We start from the raw sequence: 24,843 nt of genomic DNA, 5'->3' as shown, positions 1-24,843 counted from the left end.
ATTTTATCACCATACTAGTCTTGCAATTTGGACTGGTTCCTCTCTGAGAATTCTACCTCATTTTGCAAAAAATTGACAATTTGTACGTCACAATCAAACACCTACAAATTGGTATTTTTGTCTAGGATTATAGGCCTTACAACCACTCTGATGTGTTGCTCCTTATTATCCTTAACATGCTCTAGTACATCATAGTGAGGGCCAATGGCTACAAGTCTATCAGCATGTTTGTTTCTCTCCTAGAAACACTTTGGATGTTGAGTGCTTGGAAACCTTCAAGTAGATCCCATACCCTGTGTTTTTATGGTTTGAAAAGATTATTCTTTCTAGTATTTAGGTTCCTTACTTGATTAACAACCCAACTCATTGTCCCCAAAGACCCTTAGACCCTAGATCCCTCTCTTTTTGTGCAAGTTGGAGACCTTGGATATTCTGCTACATTATTAGTGCAGCTAAGTTGGATCCTATAAGAGAAATAGTACTTCTCCAATTCTAAAGAAATGAGCATGACACCAACCCCTAAGCCATTCTTATTCCTTGATCCATCAAAGAACATGCTCCACAATCCATCAATATCTTATTTCCTCTTTATGAGGTTAGGAATAGGAGCATTCTTTTCTGATATATAATATGTGCCAAGGCCTATCTCTAGGACTTCTTGTACTAGATCAAACTGATAAGTTGTCATGTCCCCTTTTCAAATAATTAAAAAATAATAATCTTTGCTAAGGCAGGCAGGCCCAAGAAAGTGAAGTTTCGGAAAAAGGGGGTTAATCTTTGGAAACCGTTGGACTAATAAATGAAAATTATTATTAAAATATGTTTCATTAACCTCTCTTGGATGTGAGTTATAGTTATGCCCTCTTTTAAGGGGTTTGGAGGCATTTTGGGCGGAGGGGAGAACTGGATTTTTGCTCATTCTTTGTTATTCTTCAGAGGTTGCCAAACCTGTGGAGAAGGAGACCCAAGAACGGGAGTTTGCAGGTTTCCAGGGAGACCCAAGAATGGGAGTTTGCAGGTTTCTAGGAAGGCTAAGGACGGGAGTTTGAAGCCATTCCATGTGCATGCTCATACAGAGTTTGCCTTTGTGCTGAACATTGTAGATTTGTGAGTTTTTGGGTGTGTTTTTTGCATGAGTTTGGTGTTTTCAGTTGAGCATTTCCTATCAATTTTGGTTGCTGCTGTATTTCAGACTTTAAGATGTTAAAATAGAGTTAAATATATGTATTGTGACATGATTAAACTTTTTATATAGTTTATTAGTGTTGTGTGGTGTTTCTGGGCATTTTTGTGTTAATTTCGGGAGCCCGATGAGCATAGTTTTTGTCCTACATTTGAGAACTATTGTGTAAAGGTTATACAGATCTAGAAATTTCATTTTGTAGCTTTTTATGCTGCTGAAATTTCTGTAAAAATGTCCACTTTCAGATTTATTAATAATTGATGAAGCTGTGAAGCTTTTGGCACAATTTCTGGCATACCCGATTTGGGGTTTCTTGAGAAATTTGGAGGATCTTTGTGATATTAGTTGTTTGATCTTAAAGATCTGATTAAAGGTTGAAAATATCATGTAAAATCAGAAAAGGGACATTTCAGTGGTATCAGAGCCATGATCTTGCCAGCCTGAGGGTTTGTAGAAGTTTGCAGGTCAGTTTTGACAACTACCCAGATCTTGCATTTCAGTTTTGAGAACTACCCAAATCTTGCATGTCATAATTTATGATTGCATGTTGCTTCTAATCAGCTGCATGTCAAAATTTATGGTTGCATGCTACTTCTAATAATTTTCATGTTAGTTCTTGGTGAATTTGGTGGTTGTAGAAGTTTGCATTTCAGTTTTGATAAGTACCCAGATCTTGCATGTCAGTTTTGACAACTACCCAGATCTTGCATGTCATAATTTGGTGGTTGCATGTTGCTTCTAATCAGTTGCATGTCCAAATATATGGTTTTATGCTACTTCTAATCATTTTCATGTTAGTTCTTGGTGAATTTGGTGGTTGTAGAAGTTTGCATGTCAGCTTTGACAACTACCCAGATCTTCCATGTCAGTTTTGACAACTACCCAGATCTTGCATGTCATAATTTGGTGGTTGCATGTTGCTTCTAATCAGTTGCATGTCCAAATCTATGGTTGCATGCTACTTCTAATCATTTGCATGTTAGTTCTTGGTGTTTGAAGAAATTATATCCTATTGGGGTTACACTCTACTTTATCCAGAATGGACAGGTATAGTACAGAGTCTCAAAGGGAACGATCTTGGACAATTGATAGCCAGAGTCAAAATAGTAGAAAGGATGATTATTTAGACATTCGAGATAAACTTATGAAAATAAGCCATGACATGTCTAAACAGTTGGTTGAGCACCACCGTATAATGAATGACATGTTATCTGACCCAGCTAAGGTGGATAAGTTGACTGGATTTCTATTTGGTAGATTTTCTCACAGGACAGATGACACAATTCCCAAGAACTTGCATGAGGAGTTTGAGAAACTAGCTAATAGCCAGGTAGAGGTCTCAGATTCTACTCTGCCACAGGAGGTGGTGGGAAAGGATATTACACAGATTGATAGTAACGGTCAACTTGATACTCAAATTGAGACAATTGTTTACAGGTTGTCAAAGGATGATGCCACAGGTATTCAGGATGGTATAGTTACAACAGGCAGTGACTACAGTGTAGTGGGTTCAGATGATGATTATGAGGATGTTGTTGTGCAGGATGGTGAGATACCTAGTAGAGATGAGCAAACATTGAGCATTCATGACTTTGCTGAGAAAGAGTACCAGGCACAGTTAGATGCTTCATCACATGAGGTTGAGGCAGGTAGTACTTCACATGATTTATCCTGCCAGCTGAAGGTGAGTGAAGATAGTATTTTTACTTCATTATCTCATCATGATAGGTATGTGGAGTTAGTTGGTATTGGTCATATTGCTCAAGTGAGGATTTTGCTTGAGTTACCAGCTGATTCTAGTTTACAGATATGGACTCAAGATTGTTATATTGGCATTTGGGATTCAGTTGACAGGAGATCTTTAACACTTTTTGGTAGCAGTGTTTGTTTGGGTGCTATCATGGATTTGATTAGCAAATTGCATGGTGTTGTCTTTTCTTGTGCTAGCAGCTTGTCCAATGTTGGTATTAGTTTTTATACACCGATGTTAGGCTTTGTTTATATATCCAGTAGACCATACTTGCTAGAATGTGTTGATGATATTTCATATTTGGCAGTGTGTATAGATGAGTCCCAGGATCATATTGGCATTGATGATATCCAGGAGGATGCAATGGGTAATTTTGAAGACTTAGTTTCCTTGGGTATAGAGGAGTTGGACAACAATGCTAATGTTTTTGATACTCCGTATGTTGATATGAGTTTTAGATTTGATTCACAGGATATGGATGGTAATACTCTAGAGACTAGTAACTTTGAGGATACTCCTTTAGACAGTGCATCAGAGGAGGTTTGTAGGAGACATTCAAGCCAGTGCCATCATGTGTCTAATCAGTTGAGAGTTAGTCACCAAGACATTGCTATCACTTGCCAGCATTTTGATGTTGCTCGTCAGTTGTTAGCAGTTTATGGATGGGGTTCTCCTACTAGTGATGAGCAGGGAGGCAGTTATCTTTCCTTGACAGAGTTCCACTCTTTATGGGAGGCTATCCAGATTCTGAGATAGGATTATATGCAGTTGGTAGCCGATAGAGATTATCTTATGAAGTGAGGCAGTACAGCATATGATGCATTGTTGGCCAAGGAAGATGAGGTGAGTGAGCTTACTGAGCAGCTTGTGGTGACTTCTGAGATTCATGAGAGTACACAGTTGGCTTTCAAGGAGTCACCATTTCATTTGGCTAAGGTGACCATGGAGTTAGAGTGACTACAGTCTTCACCTGATTCTATACAGTCACAAGCAGTGGTGTTTGGTGATCCGAGGATGTCCATGGCCGAGATTGTCAGAGACAGTGGAGATGGGGATGCATCCATTCTTGATACTAACATTGGAATATCAGGTTCATTCCCACTAGAGTTAGGTTCAGTTGAGTTGGGTGTTGTAGCAGATTGTTGTATGCCTGACATGGTGGTGGCCTCTAGTATTGATGGCATAGAGACTAGAGATTTATCAAAGATCATGTGTGATGTTGGTGAGTCGGCATTTGGCATGGTTCCTACTAGTAACACTACTCCCTTGGTGATATCTTCAGAGGTAGTAGTTAGTTCCAACATGGTTAATGATCAATTGTAGTTAGTTTCATCTGGATTACAGTCTGAGCCACTGACTAAGATTGGTGCATTCTATCGGCATTACACTGTGAGGTATGCTCATCAATTTACCTTTGATGACCATGTTGATGAGATAATGATACAGAGATGTACTTTGGTTCCTAGTGCTTATCATCAGTTATGGGACAATTTGATGCCTCAAGATGAGAGTTTTGATGGGCATGACATGGCGATAGGTTCTACAGTTGACAACTTGATAATACATGACTTAGAGTAGGAGTTTCAGAGTGATGCTTCAGCGGGTGTTGTTATTGATTCTACTCCTTTGGCTATGACATCTCCTGACTTAGCTGGTGTTCAGTCACAGTGGGTTGTATCACTTTTTCATGGTGAGTTGTTGACTAAGGTTGGTTTTTTTTATCAACATTATATTGCAAGGTATGTACATCAGTTAGCATTTGATCCTTGTGTTGAGGAGTTGATGGCAGGAAGATTTGGTTTGGGTTCCAATTCTTGCTATTTATCTTGTGATGGCTTTTCACCATCAGGGGTGCATGGTAGTTATGGTTATGAGATAGTGGCCGGTGATTTGCAAAGTTGTGTTGACTGCAGGAATTGTACAGTGTGTGGATTCTCCATACTTGGTACAGTTTCATTCGAGAGCATTCACCATTGTTGCAGAGTTGGATTGTGCATTCCGTATAGGCCAGTGGGATGCGTTGATGGTATTTACTGTGTTGGTAGTTTAATTTGTCCACTTTGCTTGGGTTTTGATGTTCTAAGAGTTTGTGCCTCATGGTTTTTTGATTGGTAGTGGTGATTTCGGAGTTTGGTTGAGCTATAATTGTTAGTTTGATTATGGATTCCTCTTGGTCATATTGCAAAGGATATTGCAGGAGCTTGTGTTAATTGGTAGTAGTATAGTTCATGACTACATTTGGGATCCAGGTGGATTGATTGGTTTATTGTTCAACCATTGCTTGAGGACAAGCAATGTTTGGGCGGGGAGGACTTGTCATGTCCCCTTTTCAAATAATTAAAAAATAATAATCTTTGCTAAGGCAAGCAGGCCCAAGAAAGTGAAGTTTCGGAAAAAGGGGGTTAATCTTTGGAAACCGTTGCACTAATAAATGAAAATTATTATTAAAATATGTTTCATTAACCTCTTTTGGATGTGAGTTACAGTTATGCCCTCTTTTAAGGGGTTTGGAGGCATTTTGGGCGGAGGGGAGAACTGAATTTTTGCTCATTCTTTGTTATTCTTCAGAGGTTGCCAAACCTGTGGAGAAGGAGACCCAAGAACGGGAGTTTGCAGGTTTCCAGGGAGACCCAAGAATGGGAGTTTGTAGGTTTCCAGGAAGGCTAAGGATGGGAGTTTGAAGCCATTCCATGTGCATGCTCATACAGAGTTTTCCTTTGTGCTGAACAGTGTAGATTTATGGGTTTTTGGGTGTGTTTTTTGCATGAGTTTGGTGTTTTCAATTGAGCATTTCCTATCAATTTTGGTTGCTGCTGTATTTCAGACTTTAAGCTGTTAAAATAGAGTTGAATATATTTATTTTGATGTGAGTAAACTTCTGAGATAGTTTATTAGTGTTGTGTGGTGTTTTCGGGCATTTTTGTGTTAATTTCGGGAGCCCGATGAGCATAGTTTTTGTCCTACATTTGAGAACTGTTGTGTAAAGGTTATACGGATCTAGAAATGTCATTTTGTAGCTTGTTATGCTGCTGAAATTTCTTTAAAAATGTTCACTTTCAGATTTATTAATAATTGGTGAAGCTGTGAAGCTTTTGGCACAATTTCTGGCATACCCGATTTGGGGTTTCTTGAGAAATTTGGAGGATCTTTGTGATATTAGTTGTTTGATCTTAAAGATCTGATTAAAGGTTGAAAATATCATGTAAAATCAGAAAAGGGACATTTCATAAGCAATGGCCCACTCATCCAAAAGATAATTAGGCACTTCTGCTAAGGAAGTAGTAGGCCCATGTGTTATGTCTTCATCATCTTCTTCAAAAATAGTGCAATTCATGTTTATGAGACTTGGAGTATAGGTCTCTATATGATTGAGGGCTAGAGGCTCTTCTCTTATGGAAGCTTTTGTTCCATACCTTGTTCTAAAAAACATGTAAGACCAATCAGATGAAATATAGCCACCTACTTATGTAGAAAAATATTTGGAAAGACATATTCCAAAATGAGGCTTGACTTTGGCTACAAATATATCTTGTGTAACAGTACAACCAGGTCAAGCATGCAATGTCATTTCTACATTTTTTAAGACTCCTATAGTCTTGATAGAGCTACGATCTAATTGGAGCACATCCCTAACTACGAGCTCATATTTGATGCCAAGGATATAACTACACTTCTAGGCATTACTGAACTACTAGCCCTTGAATCTATCATATAATTATGGACTACTTTATCTCCTATGATCAAGGAAACATAAAAGGGAGGAGGCCTAGCTTTCTTACTTTTTCCCCCCCTTTTATTGGTTGCACCAAGCTTGTTGCATCTTCTTCTCTAAGTGGTTCATCTTTCACCTCTATACTCCCTAACTCTTGTTGCAATAGCCTCTTCTATGTGGTATAGTAGCAACAACATCCCATATAGAGATATTGACATTATTATTTTTCATTTGATCTAGTACATTGAAAGGAGTATTATCTACCTTGACTAAGGCCTTGGGAACTATATGGATATGTGGCTAAATTTAAGAAGTCTGGGATTTAGTAGACTTCTTATTTATCACATCTTGTTTCTACTAAGGAGCAATATTGGATTGTGCATTCATCACTAGCACATGAGGAGCAGCATCTAAATTTGAAGCTTGATTAGATGAGGGATATGTGGTATCTTCAATATCTCTTCTTTTACTTCTAGTACTGTGAGCTATGGCATTATGATTAGCATGAAAATATTCCTCTAAATGATGGTTCACAAAAGAACAATCACCTTGTTGTTGTATATGAGAACCGTCAGTAGGTTGGCTAATATTATATTGTTGTCTCATTGCTTGCTCTTGTGTAGTCAATTCTAAGTATGATTCTACCTTCTCACACATACATTATCCATAGGAATAGTTACAAGAAGGGCAAAAGTCCTGATCTTAAGAAAGATTATTTTGAGGGACTAAGGCCCTATTTAGGTTTGTATTTTTAGCAAGGGTATTGCTAATAGGTCTATTCTAATTATATGGAATATGACTCTAATTTTGATTTGGAGGCCTATTATGAATGGGACCTTGATACTAAAGTGGGGGAGGCTTATTATTTTGAGCTTGTTGCCTTTCTAGGGTCACCACCTTGTTACTCATATTTTGTATCACTGAGAAACTATCCTCTAGCTTCTTCTCCTAACCCTACAATTTCTTGTCTATATATTGCATCATGGACTACATCATCTCTTTAATTTCATCTATTCCATTTGAAGATGTGGAGGCTGAAGGGGTAATAGCAAGGGGTTGACTTATAGATGTAGTAGGGATAGGGGCTATAGTAGGCCGATGATTAGACATATCAAGAAGGAAAGGCATTGGAGTCCTTGGAGCTAGCTTCCCTCCTTGTATCAAGATATTTTCTACTCTAATATAAATTTCATAAGCATCAGGTAAGTTATCCCCTCCCATAGTTTTCTTTATGGTAGCTATGTCACTATTTAAGGCCTTGAGGTAATGTAAAAAAGAATTACCAATGGAAAGCTTTACTACAGTAGGTATTCTATCCCATGTCTTTTGAAACCTATAATTAAAATCAATAATATATTCATGGGGTGCTCTCTTGATAGTTTTCAGCTGCTCCAAAAGTGATAGGTGATCACTTTTGTCTTTGAAATGCTTGCAAAGTCCTACTCCTAACCCATCCAATTAGTAATAGAGTTATGATGAAAACCTCTATACCATTGTAATACTTTACATTTTAAGGATGAAGCTAGAAACCTAACATCAACATCATCTTCTATAATACCATGTATGTTGCAAATATTTGAAATTTCTTGAATATGTTCTATAGGGGATATGGAAGTCTCGCTAGTAAAATCAGATATACTTTTGAGAGCTGATATTGGAATATCATGTCTTTGAACCAATAGGAGAGGACTTCCACAATTAAAGGTGGAAGATGCATGTGCTCTAGGTTGTGCCATATGGAATAATGATCTATTTAGATAAAAAGATTACAACCTATGTTTTGATCTATCAATGGGAGGAGTGGAAAGAGATCTTGATGTTGTATGTGTTACTACTACACTCCTAACTGGTGATAGAAATAACCTATTTCTCTTTCTTCTTGGGTATGAAAATGAGAGCTTAGTGTATTGAAAATTACCTCTAGAAGATGCTCTTGTATGAGTCTTGGGTATGAATCATAGCAACTTGGTCTAGAAACTAGATGCATTGTAGAATAGAGTCACCAAGTCCTTGAAAATGAGCCTCTTGAAGGCCTAGAATACTGAGAACAATACTATCTTCTTAGCATGTATTTGAAGTTTTTTTTGACACCAGTGAACTTATAATACTTCAAATGTTAGTCCCACTAGGCATGCCAAAAATTACTATCACAAAAGCTTGTACCCTTGCCTAACATTTTTACTTAAAGGCAACCTTGTGAAACATGGAAATAATGTCCAAGCTATGGGATTTGAACTGTGAGATTGGGTCTCTAGAGAAGGTCAGCTTCCTTACTATTAGGGTGCACCTAACTACTCTTTGAGAGGAAAAGGGAGAATGAATGCATGAAAGAAAAACTAACTAATCTAATCTCTAAAGGGGGTGATACACCAAAATAGCTTGTTTGGTCATTTCTCTGCCTAACAATGCACTATTCATTAATATAACTTCAAAATACATTTATTCAACCTTTGTCTTAATCCAAGAGTTACATATAGATCAAAAACCAAATGAGATGTTGCAAGGAAGGAACTTCACTCTATAACATTGAAAGGTAAGAGTAAATACTATTATGCAAATGGAAGAATTAAAACAAAATATCAACTAAAGTAAGAAGATTTTGCGATAATATTGATGGGAGAATAAGGTAAAGCAGAGGGTTACATTCACTCATAGACAAAAGGAAATTATAGTAACAAAGTATGGAATATTGCTACTATAGAATCATGACTGACCCTAAGAAGGGTTACAAACTTTTCTTTTTAAAGTTCAAACATAACTCAAATAGCTTCTACCCTAAGGAAAAACTCAACAATTGCATTTAAGGTTGCAGAGAATAATCACTACAAATCTAGCAAAGATCTGATCATGGTACACGTCCAAATGTAGGAAAATCATATTATTCACTAAATAGAACCTTGAGAATATAGAAATGGTGGCAATTATTGTTTTGACTAGGTAGATGGATAACCAGGTGGTGATGGAGTGTCCATTTACATTTATTAGGCATGGGGAATATCAAAGAGTGGTTGTGAATGAACAAGGAGATCAAATTTTCCATTTAAGATTTTTTTATTTATGTTATTGACATGCCAAACTAGATAAATTAGCAAGTCAACTAGATTTGACCACCTAATTCTGCCATGTGGCCCAAAGTTGTCTGAATATTCTACTACCATGTCTACCTTTCTAACTTTATGTTGACCTATTGACTATTTAGACAACATGAGTTTGCCATCTTTTTCTTCTAGCTTACCTATTATTCTTTGCTAACTTTTCAACCTAGGCCCATGAGGACACATGTCAACCTATCTCTATGTCATTATGAATAATGACCTTGCATCTTTGGTTAGCGACATAATGATGACACTCAATTTACTTTTAATCTAATGGTCCTAAAGATGCATTGATCCCTGTTAGTACCTTGACAAATCAAAACATTACCCTATGCCAACTCATTCTGACACCTCCTCACTTGCAACCCATAGCAGAAATAGGTCCCATACATCCATGTGTCACATTGTCACTATCTCACTATGAAAATAAATGTACAATTTTCCATAGCAACAATCATTGATCATCTCCAAATTAATAGTAGACAAGAAAACACCAAGAAACTAGCCCACTTCTACAAAGCACAAATAAAACTTTTCCAATTGTAACTTGTCTAACAACTCCACCAACTGTAAGTAAGAAAGGCCCACCTAGGATACATGACACGTTGTCACTATGTCGTTGTGACTTTTGATCATACATTTTTCTATAGTGATATAATGATATCCATAGATCCAAATTTGATCAACGATTCACTATTGTTTAACTAGTTACCGCACATGACCCAAAGCAAGAAGCCCCTAAATAGTGTTCCTTGCATTACTATTGACCTAGGTTATAATATTATAAAGAAATATATGACCTAGTTGAGTTGTAGCTACAACAACTATCAGAAAATCTTGGAGCAATTTAGAAGGCAAAGAATACATCATGTAATTTTGGATCATTATTAGTTTGTATATTTTTCTTTGTATAGAATTCATTCCCTACTATCAGCACAAATGTATGCGATAGAACAGGACTTGTTACTAAAAAAATCAATGTTCTCATTGAACAATTGGCAGAAAAAATCGAGGCTAGTATGGATAACTATTTCAATGAGTTTAAGAACAAGATGAAGAACATGATGAGGATTCCAAAATCGGTGGTAGATCGCTATTTTGGTGATATATATTTCATGGTAGACATGGATTTTACCTATGCCTAGGTAGTATTACCAAGGGTTGCATGGTTAGGTCCAATACAAGTGAAGTCAATGTAGATGAAGTCATTGCAATGTTATCTAAAAAAATTAACAAGAATGTTGAGCCCTTCAACAATTATGAGTTAGCCAAGATTAGAATGCTAATGCAAACCAAAGTGCCCAAAATGGATACAAAATAAAGAAGATGATATCAAATTTTGAGGGAAAGCTTGGCATGGGATAACTCTAGATAACTGAGGCAAAAGGAAAGGATTTAGAATATGATGAAGAAAAAGAAGAAAAAGAATCAAAATGTAAAGAGTTAGTTGTTGCCAAGCCCAAGGAAACTAAACAAAAAAAAATTGTGATTGTTGATCCTAAGGGGGAGGAGGATCTAAAGAGAAATTTGGAGAAGGTGGTAACTCCTCTTGAACCTGAGCCAAAGAGAAGGATAATAACTAGATCCGAGGTAGCTCAGTCCCCAACTGCAAAGACAAAAAGAAGCCCAGTAAAGAGGAAACAGACTAAAGGAACCAACCACAACCTTGTTAATTCCTTGTAACTTTGACAAGATAAGTGTTTTGATTTTCAAATTAGTCTGATCTAGATGCTTGAGTTCCCTTAAGTATTGGTCACTAGAACATATTGTCCACTCCAGATAGATTGGAATCTTCCTTGTGGCTTTTATAAGCCTTCTTATTTACTAATGTGGTTAGTTAGTTACTAACCATTAGTAACTCTTGGAATGGGCACCAATCTTGAGGAAACAATTATGTTGCTAAATAGGCCAACCTAGAGAGGGACATGTCCATTCAATGGGCATGTCCATTCAATGAACATGCCCCTTGAGTTAGGTATAAGGGAGGGCTAAATTGCAGATTATAAGATACACTGAAATCTATAAGTCTGCTCTTCTAGCAATCTTCCCAAATAGAATTATATATAGGAATGTAAACATTTTCAAAGATCCATGACCTTAACAAGCCTATCAAAGAGGACAAGAAGAAAATTGGTTGTTACACCTGATGAGGAGGAGGAAAATTAAGAGGAAACTAAATCTAATGATTTTAGAAAGCTTCAAATTGTACCTAAACTATGTCCCGTGACAATTAATCAAGTATATTGAAATATTAGAAATTTAGCTCACATAGGAAGCCTTAAGCAGATTAAGTATGATTCTTTAAATAAATATGATCAACAAAAGATTGAAAAAACAATAATGGATATGATGAAAAAATTAGATATACACCTGTAGAATTAGGTGAAGGTATTCCTGAGGATTTGTATAACAAATTAGATGTAAAATGGAAGTGGGCATCATCCACTGGAAAACAAGTAAGGGAGACAACATTAGCCCAAACAATGCCTCATTTAGGGAAGACACATACTTATATTGCCCTAAAATATTTTGCAAAGAAATTCATGCCAAAAGAAAGGGCATATAAAATATTGAAGAGTAAAGCTAATGAAATTGAGAAGGAAAGCATTGTGATATGGAAGAAAGCAGTTGGATTTCTAGTTCCATCAACAGAAGAAGAAAAAGAGGATGAGGGTAGAGATGTTGTAGAATTGAAAAGTCAAGATGAAGATGAACTTGAGAGAATTTACGAAGAAGTGAGGAAGTTAGAAGAGAGTGAACAAAATGACGTTGTCACTATAGAGGATATTCTTAATTCATGACCACTGAATCAAAATATATTAACTGAGGAAGACTTGAAAAATATTGAATCAGATACAAGACTATCCTTGGTTTGATAGTGCAACAACTGATGGTTTTCAAGTTACATCAATTAAATGTATTCCTAACATGAGTGTCGAGTAATAGGGTAAGGCCATTATTGTGTTCCCACAATCTAAATATGTTATTGGTGAGCAAATGGATGAGAAAGGTGAAGCTGATAAATTTGTACAAGACACCATAGAGGGAGAAAAGAAGATAGAGCCAACAAAGACTGAGAAGCCAAAAGAGCAAGAGGTTATCCAAGCTCTTATTCAGTTATTGAGTTTCATTTCTACTAATGCACTAACTATTACACCTATTCAATGGGTTATATCAACTCAATAGGAGCATACTAAACAATAGACACCTAGACCAAATACAAAGCTAGGGAAACAATTGTAGATATCACTACTTAGTGATAGCATCCCTTGGTCACAGTTATTGGCACACAAAGTTGATACACCATAGACAATAATTAGTCTAGATGAGGTCATCACATTACCAAAATATGACCTTGACAACATGACCTTGGAGCAAATAAAATATTTATAAGCTTTATTGAGTCACAAGATAAACAAAGGTAGGAGTTCAAGCAAAAGTAGGTACTCCGTGACAATAAGGTCATTTGTGGAGATACTTTTGATATTCATGATGTAAATGAGCAGCATCCAATTTTGGATCAATTAGTGTATATAGTTGAAAAATTTACATAATGAAGATATAGATGTTAGAATATATAGTCCACAAATATAACTGAGAGGTGGGGGGTGAATCTATTATCAAACTCTTATTACAATTATCAATCTTAATCAAACTTGACCATGTGAGAAATATAATAAAAAAGCACAACAAGATACTCATGCACAATAACATCATATATGTTAACTAGGGGAACCCTTGATCAGAGGGAAAACCCCAGTAGGGATGGTACCCACAAGATCATGTACTAATATAAATATTCCTTTTTAGAGGATGGACCCTATTAGGAGTCTATAACAACATTCAATACATATCAATCCCTATTAGGAGACTTTGAATTGTTGTTAGGAGTTGTAAAAGATAGATGAACCCACTCTCCAAATAGCTTCAGGGGTAAGACCAATGAACCCATTGTCCAAATGATCTCTATATTATTCATTGCAGAATACTAGAAATGAATATTACTTCTCCTTCCTTTCTCTCTATCCTATCAACCAGACTTTTTCTCCTTCTAATCTTGTAACTAGATCACAAATCTCACATCCAATAATCCGTTGGATCACTTATTTGCATTCACCTAACAATCTGCTCCTTTTTTCACTTTGTATTCAATACAATGATTACTTCTACATTATAAACAAGGAAAACATCTTTCCTTTATATCGTATCTTCAAAATAATTTCTTGAGTTGACCTTGAGGCTTTCCCAATTGATTAGAATAAGATAATCAATTAATTTATAATTATAATAGCATTGTTGGCTCACAATTTATACAACTTCTCACATGTGCAACACTAGGTCTTGCACATTCATTGAATCCTTATCAAACAATCTTATGTCACTAGCTAACCGCGCATCTCCAAAATATATCTTTATTATAAGTTATAATACAAACATCAGAAATTGCTTCTTAGGTACTCTATATCTATAATACTCTCTATAATTTAGGCATATCTTTTGTACATCTTTGACTCAGATATTGCACATTAAGCCTTAACATCAGGATACCATATAGAACATGTCCATGAATGTGCATCACCAAACAATCAAACTTTCTTCATACAACTAAGATCTATGTTTGGTACTATGTCAATCTTCATATACTTACTACTTTGTTGACATAAATGACAAACACAGTCATGAATGCAAGATGTCAATCATGCTAACAATCTCCCCAAATGTTCCAGCAATGCTTAGGATACTCCCCAAAAGAAATACCATCAGTATTCATGCTAACAATAGAGACCTTTGATAAGATGATGAGATGGTTTGAGAAGAGGTTTGAGCACAAAGTTTTGGAGAAAGTCTCAATAGAACTTGCAATAAAGTAGGTTGAGTTTTCTACCCTTACCACTAGTTTGGAAGGAATTTTGATAATTATTCATTGTTTGTATATGAAACTTTGTGATGTTGATTTCTTCACTATGGAGAATCAACACTCCATTGATCAAATACAAGTAGATTTGAAGGCATGTACTATTTCATTGAGAAAGAATGCAAGTTCAAGCTCACGTTCATATAATAAATTGATATTTGATCAAGGAAGATTAGTTAAGTTAATGGCTAAAGATAGTAGCATTAGAAATAAATTGATTTTAGTCCAACTCATGATGCTACCCCATTTGGAAATAATTCAAAAAGACCTATCAGTTGCACAAAATCTAGTTAAGAGAGATCTGCATCTCTCAATAGCGGATAGTTTAATTGCTTTAGCTACCCAGCTAGAAATCCAGATTTAGGTCCTAGAATCAAGGATTAGAGGTGATTTTATCAATCACAAAACATTTTTGGAAAGTATAAGTTGACCCCTGCAAACCCCATGCCATAGAGTGACAAAAACAAGGGGGAAATCATTCATGACATCAATCGTTCATAGGGGAAATTAGATCAGAATGGTCATAATCATAGAAAGGAAATCAAATGAGTCAACATCAAAGTTCATAGACATGCATATATTATGTATATTAAAGTCAAATTTTTGAAGACCAATCTAAAGTCTTAGGAGGAGTGTTATTTTTTGATATTTTGAAATTATATTGAATTGCTAAGTCATGACAAAGTGTTTTTGCCACTAATGTCAAAGGGAGAGACTGTTGATCTCTAAGCCTTGTTGTCTATTAGTGTCCAACACTTAGTCATTTCCTAGGTAGTGTTGGTCATTCATCATTGTGATCAAGCCACCCAAAGAAGGCTGAGCTACATGGATTTGTATATATTCCACTATATATCAAGCAACTCAAAGGTTGTCGAGTACCCCAATAGAGACTGAGCTAATATACATGCCAAGTGAAACATATGGAAGTGACGTAAAGTTAACTTATGTTGAGTGAGTCATTATATGTCAAGCCTATAGAAGCTAAGAGACAACATGAATGTTAGTTATGACCAAGCATCGAAATATTCAAGTACTAAGTAAACTTGCTTTGGTATATGTATTTGTAATGGCATAAACACCTATGTAAATCCTTTTGTCTGACTTCTAATGGACATTTATGGATTGTAGAGACATCTAAGGAGAAAATTGCACATTTTTTCAAAAGGAATTAATCCCAAGAAAGGCATATTTGTTGGCATTATATTGTATTTTTCATTAGTGACAACACTTATTCAATTCTGAATGATTATCGACTTCATCACTCAGTCTACAGTGTATACCGAGCATTCAATGGTTACCTTGTAGATTTATCACTTAAGCAGTTCATACTGAGCATTCCTAAAGCTACTGAGTGAGTGTGCAGCCCAATAGTATCTACTGAGCATATAATGTTCACCGAGCTTCACAATGTTTACCGAGTCATCAATTAGTGTGATGGAAGCCAGTGTTTACCGAGTGATGGAAGTAGAGTGTTTACCAAGTGAAAGCAAGGTAAATGAAGGATTCAATTTTTACCGATTGATACTATATCTACCGAGTCTCCAGTTGTTACCTAGTTCCAAGCTACATTGTGTGATTAGTATGGACCGAGCTTCTACTTCTATCGAGTGCATGACGATGTCGAGTAATGCAGTGGATGCCAAGTATCAGAAGGTTACCAAGTCAGCTTGAAGAACCCGAGTTTTCTACTATTTGGTTGACTTGATAATATTTTGTTCACTTGTGTTTTGGCCAACCTTGTAATTGTAATTATTGGAATGGTATATATGTAATGTATTATATCATTTGCAAAATATGAAGATGTTTTAAGGAATGGACATGTAATAAAAGTGAATCAGTAGCAGAGTAGAGTATTTAACAAGGTCTACAAGGAGCAGTAAAGATTCATCAATCACAAGAGGTGATCTGTACTTCAAGGATCTAATCAGCAATCAAGTTGTAAGTAGATCCATTGTTTCATCCTAATAGGTGAATTAGTTTTGTAAATCCTTTAACAAGGTAGACATAACAATCTTTGTATAAATCTCCTAATAGAGTGTATACTTCATTGTGTGTTTGTAAATCCTCTAACAAGGTGGATCTAGCAGTCCAAATGGCTCTTAACAAGGCAGGTCATTAGAAGTGATCAATGTAAGCCCTAACAAGCTAACTTCATACTGCAATAATGAATTTTTGTGGGTATCATCCCCACCCCAATTTTTCTTTCTATTTGGAAGGTTTTTGGGTCACCAAAATTCTATGTTCATGTGTTGTAAATGTTTATCTTTCTCATGCATACAGTAGATTAGATGAATGAATGATGTATGGATCAAGTATTGAATTGATATAAAGTTTTTGAGGTTACTGATTCACCCCTCCCCTCTCAGTAACCTAGCTAGTCTTGATTATTTCCAACAATTGGTATCAGAGAATTGTGGTTCTTAGGAAAAAGTTTGACAGCTTGAGCAAAGATCTAAAGGACAAATGGAGATATTCAGACTTGACATAGCAATTGAAAATGAAAAGCTAGATCTGGAAATGGCCATGGCTCAACTCTGAGAAGCAAAGGAGCATCTTTCTCAATCCCTAAAGAGAAGGAAGGAACTTGCAAGATAAATGAATGACCATCAGTATGTTGAAGAAAATATTAAAGACCTTTTACCATCAGGTAGCTCAAATGAAGCAAATGAGGCAATCAAGGAACTCCTAGCAAACAATGGCTCTCTATAGGAAGAAGTAAGAAAACTTAAAAGAGAACAAGAAATCCAATCAATCAGGATATGTGAAATCTTGGAACAAAGAAACAAATCTAAAAATGAGACAAATGAAAGGATCAATGCAAATCAAAGTCTTATCAATCAACTATCCAATGCAAGTGAAGAAATCATGAATCTAAGATCTGAAAATGAAAGCCTAAGGATTGATTTGATCACTGAAAGATAAATCAGTGAAAGATTGGAAAATGACCTAAATACTGAAAAGCAAATCATTGAGAGAATAATGAAGTCTCAAGAAGATATGAATCAATTAAACCAACAAAATGAGCAGAATCTTTATAGACAAAAGGGTAAAGCAAGACTTGGATATAATGAAGAAGGTGAATCTTCCAAACAAGGTGCTCAAAGGAATCAAATACCTACATGCAATCACTATGGTAAGTTAGGTCATATATCAAAAAAATGTTGGAGTAATGGAAAAGAAAAATTCAATGGAAAATGCTACAACTGCAATCAATATGGTCACAAAGCTAATGAATGCAAGGAAAAACCAAAATTTGAAGGCAAATGTCACAAATGCAAGAAGCATGGTCACAAGGCATTCCAATGCAGATCAAAATCATTCAATCTAGCTGAACAACTTGTTAAGGCAATCTTTGGAATGGATTACAATACCTGGTGCAGATGTCATTATTGTGGAGAATATGGACACATTGGCAAAGACTGCTCAAGGCATCACTTGATAAAAAGAGATACAATAGTAAGATGTTATACATGCACTGAACTCAGTCATATAGCCAAGAATTGCATGAATATAGGAAGAATTGAAGATGAAAAGAAAGCTAAAGTTGATAACATTCGAAAATAGATGAGACAACAGTGGATTCCTAAATCTATCAAGCAGAATAGTTCAAATGATGGCCACGTCACTCAAGAAATGGGTGACTCCACCATTTCCAATTAGATTCATAAAGGAGGATCTGGAAAAAAATCATCAAGCTATATCTGGAGCAATTCCAAATGAAAGAAAGAAAAAGATCCAATCAGTATTTCAGATACAAAGGGTCACAAGAAATCAGGTAATATCGAGCAAGGTCAGTCACAGACTCAACCGACCTAGGTCGGGAGTAACAAAAGTTTTGTTTGATCATTGAGTTTTAAGCTTCTACTGAGAAAGTGAATGAATGATAGCCTGTCAAGCACTATGTCATCTCAGCTACTTTCATACAGAGCATTAATGACAAAAATTTTGTCAAAAAGGCAAAATTTGATTTCATTCTTCACTACGATTTCAGAGCTAAGAGATTTTCAAGTGCACTCAAGCAAATTCCAAGCAATTTTAGGCAATTTTCTAGCAAAGGATTTGTTCAAAAAAAATTCTATCTTTTACTAAGCATGAATGGCATCTGGGAGTAGCAACAGCACCAAGGCAAAAAGAGGTTCATAAATGCTAGTTAAAGGTGTGGAGTGGAAGGCGCCAAATTTCAAGCTAGTTCTAGCAATTGCAGAATCACTCGACCCCAATGGAGCTCAATCACAAACTCCACCAAAGGTAATTCTTATCAACAATATTCATAGTCATTTTAGATGTTCTGTTCAAGAGATTGGAAACCTAGAAATGGACAATGCCCTAGGAGAAATGAGTGTTGATGGCTCTTTGAAACTTGAGCATAAGCATCTAGAGACCAAAGGATTAACCCATATCTCGCATATGCCAAGAAGTTTCTAGATTAAGTGGATTAGGTACATCCTTAGTCATATGCACAATGGTCAACTATGGTTAGAGCAGCGGGTATTAATCACCAAGAAGATGATTCATAGGATTACTGGTCTCCCCATGCTAAGTAAAGCAAAAACTACCAAAACCCTAGGTCGAGACAAACTTTAGAAGAAAACCCTAGTTTAATGGGATGGTAGAGGTTTGAAGGTTAGAACTATTTCTAATGTTGAATTAAGGTTTGTCATTCACATCATTGCTCACATGATTTAGAGCTCAAGTCATTTGAACAGTGTGCCCTATGAGGCCATAGATTTGGCATTCAAGGTTGTCAAGAAAAATCTAGAATTTGATCTTTCAGAATTATTGTTAATACAACTAAACAAGAATATGGACAGCATTAGGACTTCAAAGAACAACCCTTGCAAATTTGGTTCTTTGTTGACATGTATTTTCTTCTATGTGCAAAAATTCTTTCCATCCAATGGAACTGTTGTGTGGAGAAAAGATATCCCCATTCTATATCAAATAAATGAGGTTGTATCAAAAATGGGTGTAAACTTTGATAGCATCATGGATAATTATTTTGAAGATTTCAAGGAAAGGATGAATAATAGGTTTCAAATTCCACCAAAATTGGTTGAAGACTACAAAGATGATGTATGCTTTATGCTTGATTGTGATAAAGTATACATTTAGGCAGTCAGGCCCCAAGTTGCATGGGTGAAACCTCTTCCTTATGAGGTGAATATTGATGAAACCAAGGATATTATTGAAGCAATGGTGAATGAGCCAATAGATCCAAAGCAACCAATTTTTGGAACATATGATGAGGCAAAAGCCAAAATTGAGCTTGAAATCAAACTTCCTCAAGCAATTAATAAAGGCAAGAGAAAGGTTGCCAAGTTAAACACTGCTACTGAGCCCCTAATGATTACTAAAGGAAAAGGTGAGGATGAAGAAGAGGAGCAGGAACTAGAAGATATAGAGGAAGAATCAGAGAAGGAGGCAGAGCCAGTCAAAAAGAAGGGAAAGATAATCATTACCAAGCCACCTAAAGCCTCCACAGTTGTTTTCACAAGGCGAGAAAAAGGTAAGAAAAAAGGTGAAGTAGTATTCAGTAAGCCCCAACTGACCTTCCAAGAAAGATTGAAACAAATGGAAGAGGGAGCCAGCATCACAAATTTCAAGGCATTGAAATTTGAAACAAGGACTAATGCAACGTAAATGCAGATTGAGGAACTGGTACTTAACAAAATGGGAAAATGGAAATAGTCCCAAGACATATATGAGCAATCCCTGAAGAATCTTCTACCAAGTCTTACTGAAGCAGAAATAAAGGCAGCAATGAAGGACAACAAAGGTAAAATGATGATTAGATTTCACACATGTTTGATTTTAATTAAGGACATTGAGCATGTTGTAAGAGATGCAAAAAACATGTGGAAGAACATCTATCATCTGCAAAATCCCAATAATGATCTTGTAGAAATCAAAGATGATAATGATGACAGTGACAGTGATGAAGGAGATAATGCTCCATGTGCCACTTTTGATGTTGAGGGCTATCAAGCACTAAAGGATGATGATGAAGCTGAAGAGGAAGACAAGGATGAAGAAGATCTAGTAAAAATTGTAGTAGAAGTTATTGCATCCCTTCCTCACTCTCCACCAAAGACTGTTACATCTACTATGGAGATAGCTTCTGCAAGTGAGACTGTGAGAACAATTGCCACATCAATAGCTCAATCATCACCTATCATCTCCCAGCTGCAAGTATCTTCAATGGAAGTATCAAGCACTTCATCTATCAAGCTGTAGCCCTCTTTATCAGCTCCTAAGTCATCTATTGTACCTTGTACAGTAAGTTTTCCAGTTTGTTCTACAGTTTTTTCATCCATAGCTTCAACTGCATCAATTTTTGTTCTAGTGAGTAATTTAGTTGTAAATATTCTAGTTGGTGCATTACCTATTGATACTTCATTTTTGAGAAGCACATCAATTTTGGATACAGTTAGCACCTCTCTTAGTTTTCCTCCAGTTAGCTCAATTCAAGTTTTTTTCTGCTAGTCCAACTTCATCAACTATTGTAAGCACTGAAGTAAAACCAAAGACTCCACTTAAACTTCTACTTACTGGTAAGGCAATTGATGAGGATATAGAATTGGACAAGGAAATTATTATACCTAAGATAGATCTGGATATTGCCATAGTTGATGAAATGAGACTGGTCAGTCAACGTTTAGAGCAAAGAGCAAGGTAGAAACAACTTAGAGATTAGAGAGATAAAGAATTCACTATAATTGTAAGTGCTAAAAATATAATTACTGAGGCAATAGGTGTTGATGTGGATTCATCTCAACACATTTTGTTACAATTAGAAGAGGTCATACAAAAGTTCAATGAGGACACTTCTGGTCAAGAGAAGCTTATAGAAAACACAAAGAAGAAATTTGATAATAAAGTGCTTGAGCACATTGCTTAGCACATTGCAATAAAGCAGGTTGAACTATCTTCAATTTTGAGCAATCTTAAAAATTCTTTTACAAATGTAACATCTCTTTTTGCCAAGTTATGTGATGTTACTGAGTACACAAAAGAAATAAAGGTAAAATTGAGTAAAATTGATGAAGATCTGAAGGTGAGTGCTCAAAAGTTGTAGCTTGACCCCAGTTCAAGCTCCGCACATCACATAAAGATCAAATTCCTGTCAAATATGCAGGCAAAACTATTGAGATAGGAAGCAAGGATCCGGTCTACACTATTAGACATCCAAAACATGATCCTTCCTATCATGTACACAATGCAGAAGCACATTGCTTATTCAAAAACATTGATCCATGATAACAATTTTTCTATAGCAGATCATATGATTGAACTTTCTGCAGAAGTTCAAGTGGATCTCTCCACTTGCAAAATTTTGCAAGAGAAATAGGATAAGACATTAGCTCTCATTCTTAAGGTACATTCTAAATTTTTCTCACATTTTGGTGTCTCTGTATAAGTATGATTACCTTTGGCATTATTGTCAAAAAGGGGGAGATTATTGTGAGTAAGAGATAGTAAAAGTCAAAGAGGGAGTAAGAGACAATGGAGAAAATAAGAGAGAATATATTGATATATGTACAGTGATAAGCTATGTATATACCATGCCATATGTATGGGGGAGATATGTAAAGACATGTAAGAAATGTATATACAACAAGTTTACAAAGATCAATTTTGAAAAATCAAATCCAGTATGTCAGTGTACACAATGTTTGGCTCATAAGTTTTTTTTGTCACTAATGCCAAAAGGGGAGATTGTTGGCATTACATTGTATTTTTCATTAGTGACAACACTTATTCGATTATGAATGATTATCGAGTTCATCACTCAGTCTACAGTGTATACCGAGCATTCAGTGGTTACCTTGTAGATTTATCACTTAAGCAATTCATACCGAGCATTCCTAAAGCTACTGAGTGAGTGTGCAGCCCCACAATATCTACCAAGCATACAGTGTTCACTGAGCTTCACAGTGTCTACTGAGTCATCAATTAGTGTGATGGAAGCCAATGTTTACTGAGTGATGGAAGTGTAGTGTTTACCGAGTGAAAGCAAGGTAAATGAAGGATTCATTTTTTACCGAGTGATACTATATCTACCGAGTCTCCAATGGTTACCGAGTTCCAAGCTACGTTGTGTGATTATTATGGACTAATCTTCTACTTCTACTGAGTGCATGACAATGCTGAGTAATGCAGTGGATGCCAAGTATAAGAAGGTTACCAAGTCAACTTGCAGAACCCAAGTTTTCTACTATTTGGCCGACTCAGTAATATTTTGTTCACTTGTGTTTTGGCCGACCTTGTAATTGTAATTATTGGAATGGTATATATGTAATGTATTATATCATTTGCAAGATATGAAGATGTTTTAAGGAATGGACATGTAATAAAAGTGAATCAGCAGTAGAGCAGAGTATTCAGCAAGGTCTACAAGGAGTAGTAAAGATTCATCAGCCACAAGAGGTGATCTGTACTTCAAGGATCTAATCAACAATCCAGTTGTAAGTAGATCCACTATTTCATCCTAACATGTGAATCAATTTTGTAAATCTTTTAACAAGGTAGACTCAACAGTCTTTACGTATAAATCTCCTAACAAAGTGCATACTTCATTGTATGTTTGTAAATCCTCTAACAAGGTGGATCTAGCAGTCCAAATTGCTCTTAACAAGGCAGATCATCAAAAGTGATCAATGTAAGCCCTAACAGGCTAACTTTATACTATAGTAATGAAGTTTTGTGGGTATCATCCCCACCCCAGTTTTACTTTCTATTTGGAAGGTTTCTGGGTCACCAAAATTCCATGTTCATGTGTTGTAAACGTTTATCTTTCTCATGCATGTAGTAGATTAGATGAATGAATGATGTATGGATCAAGTATTGAATTGATTTAAATTTTTTGAGGTTACTGATTCACCCCTCCCCTCTCAGTAACCTAGCTAGTCTTGATTATTTCCAACAAGATTAACCAAGTAAAAAATTAGAAGGGTTAAATGACAAAAGAATGTATTTTGTATCATTGATTATGATCTAGAACCTTCTATTATTGTCTATTTAAGAAGGAATCAAACCCTAAATCATTGATGCAAGAAAGAGTGTGAATGGATATGAAGGAAGTTAATGAATGTGCAAAAGAGACTAAGGATTAGAGTGAGGAAGGCTAAGTTTGATAGAGAGATCTTACAGAGCAACCTAGTAAAGAAGGGTAGAATAGAGAAAACTAGATAAGGAGATCAGATTTAGACTTTGAAGAGAGGGGATCTATAATAAGCTTCATAGAGAAAATTGAAGGATCAAGTACTGAGACATTCTAACCAGTTTATCAGGGCAAATCTCTTAACAATGTGGTTTTGATAGACCTTGTTAAATCTCCTAATAAAGTGCTTACTTCATTGTAAGTTTAAATCCTCTAATCAAGGTATACTTAATAGTCTTGTAGTTATTTTAACAAAGAAGACCCCTCATAGGATAGATCATCAAAAGTGATCAAATTGTAGCTCTAACATGTGAACTTTATTGGTGTAGCAGTACAGATTTGTGGGTGTCATCCCCACCCTAGTTTTATCTTCACCTCGGAAGGTTTCTGGGTTACCAAAATATTTGTGTTTTGAGTTTACATTTTCATGTTGATGAATGTTATGTATAATAGTTTTTATTTTAGTTTTATAGTTTATGAGTATATGATATCTAATCTAAGATGTTAGATGGACTAGGAGTGAATGTAGTTAATTTGTTTTTTTTTTTTAAGGAGCTAAAGTTTTAAAGATCTTGATTCACCCCCCACTGCCCCTCACATCCTCTCATTATCTTATTTCCTAATAATACTTCCAACACAAATGAACTTGATTATAGGGGTTAGTTTACCAAATAAGATGATACACAAAACAACACTAGTAGAAACTAAAGAGTTGAACAAACAAGTATATGAACTATTATAGAAGAGGTTGATTCAAGAGAGCCTATGTTTATGCATTGTATTAGTAGTATTAGAACCAAAGAAGAATGGACGATTGAGGAAGTGTATAAATTATTGAGCTATCAAAAAGATCACAATCAAATACAAGTTTCTACTACTGAGGATGGATGATATTATGGCATGTTTAAGCAGAGTTGAGTATTTCACATAGATAGATCCAAAGAGTGGATCTCATCATATTCGAATCAAAGGAGGAGATGAATGGAAAATTTCCTTCAAGAAAAATAAAGGATTATATGAGTGGTTAG

Source organism: Cupressus sempervirens, chromosome 5, assembly GCF_028749045.1.
Source record: "Cupressus sempervirens isolate cs-2001-9-10 chromosome 5, ASM2874904v1, whole genome shotgun sequence".
Lineage (NCBI taxonomy): Eukaryota > Viridiplantae > Streptophyta > Pinopsida > Cupressales > Cupressaceae > Cupressus > Cupressus sempervirens.
Note: the sequence above shows the minus strand (reverse complement) of the source record.